This window comes from Diachasma alloeum, unplaced genomic scaffold (assembly GCF_001412515.2).
Source record: "Diachasma alloeum isolate Michigan unplaced genomic scaffold, Dall2.0 Dall_scaffold_01260, whole genome shotgun sequence".
Taxonomy (NCBI): Eukaryota; Metazoa; Arthropoda; class Insecta; order Hymenoptera; family Braconidae; genus Diachasma; species Diachasma alloeum.
The window spans coordinates 109,796-111,801 of NW_021681369.1; positions in this window are offsets into that span (position 1 = coordinate 109,796).

Below are 2,006 nucleotides of genomic sequence, written 5' to 3' on the forward strand. Positions count from 1 at the left end.
AGTCATACATTTATAACGCACTTTTTTGTTTATCTGTCAGACAGAATATTAAACGTGAAATGCGTTGAAAGATGAGAAACATTTGAAAAGCTACTAGTGAATTTCCTACGGACTTATTTTTACACATTTCCGAAATAAAACTGTTTGACAGCCTCAAATACTGCGCTCTGATTGGCTGAAATCTGAGTGAGAAAAATAATCAGTAGTAATACTACGAGACCTCCAAAATTATCGGATATTTTTGCAGATTAAAATCCCGAGCGCGCAGCGCCAGGGATGAAAAAATTCACGGATGAAAAAATTCAACCCACGGTTACTCGTTCAATGAGCGCGACGCCGCCCGTTTTTGTCTATTTATATTTTTGTTTTTCTTGACGTTTACAAATTCTTAAAAATTAGAGTTCCTAGTTCAATCTTTTTATTGAGCGTTGGCATTGTCTGTTTTTTTCTCCAAAAATTTGTTTAGCTACAAAAAAAAGACAAGTCGAACGGACAGAAAAGCGCGCCGCTCCGCCCGATGCGAGTGAATCTCTGTCGACCACTCGTAGTCCAGTCAAATTAGATTTTGTATATCGAAATTAACCAAAGGGCACCAAATTACATAAATCGATAGCTAAAAGTGTAATTATTAATGTTTTAAAAAGTATATGCTCCAATTTGCCGGGGTGATTCACAATTTGTTATAAACAATTGGATNCTGTTTTTTTCTCCAAAAATTTGTTTAGCTACAAAAAAAAGACAAGTCGAACGGACAGAAAAGCGCGCCGCTCCGCCCGATGCGAGTGAATCTCTGTCGACCACTCGTAGTCCAGTCAAATTAGATTTTGTATATCGAAATTAACCAAAGGGCACCAAATTACATAAATCGATAGCTAAAAGTGTAATTATTAATGTTTTAAAAAGTATATGCTCCAATTTGCCGGGGTGATTCACAATTTGTTATAAACAATTGGATATTGGCGACAGGCCATCTTCAATCCTAGATATCTTTAGTTAACCTCACCAGATGGGGAAAAAAAAATATTTCTTTGTAGCTTAGAAAGTTCCCTATCGGGGGGAGTTGGGAACTTATAGCTCAAAATGTACCGTTAATTTATTATAAATTATAAGAGCAATTTCGGAGCAGTCGGCGCAACGCGTCACCTGTTACCCTCCCTGTACCAGTGCCATGAGTCACGTGATTGGCGCCATGCGCAACTTATTCAAACCTGCTGCGCTCAACGCAATAGCCCTCAGCTGGGTTTTTGATGAATATCTCCGAATCTGTGGGTGGTAGCCAAATTTTCATTATAAACTTGTTTGGTGAGGAACTAAGTTTAGGGTGGATTGGGAGGTTAGAGGATCGTCCGTGTGAAATAACTGTTGAGAGTCTTGACCTAATATGAACGTTAATTTATTCTCGCGTTCAAACCACGCTTTGTCAAATTTAGAAAACACCTTGTCACTAGTTGATCGTACTGAATTAGTTTTAATTGTTTATAGTTTTTACACTGTTGAGTCACTGGTTAAATGGCTAATAAATAACGTGATTTTCTTCTTAATGAATTTTTATCGCCGAGCTAATAGACGTTAATGTACTGAATAGGTTTACACTCTGCGCGTTAGTCAAATACGGAGTTGAAATCTAATCAAAACTGACTACTTGGCCGATCGTTTTATACTGACTCGCGTTGATTTACGGTGACTCTACTAGACCTGAGCGTTGACCCGGAAAAGACCGATGATTTTCGTAATTGGTCGAGCTTGTCGACCTTGGTCTTGGAGAGGTTGGGTTGCGTTTCAAACAAAACTTTTTTGTAGATTTTTATTTTCTCTATAAAAATGGTTTTAACAAAAATTTTGCTATTCTCCAACATTTTCGAGATATTCAATGAAAAATAAAAAATAGTCAATGTAAAATTGAAAAATTTGCTACTGAATTGTCGGCGGACAATTTCACTTATTATTGATCAAAATGCCTTTTTTTATATCTGAAATTTTACTAATTTTATAATTCCTCTGATGCA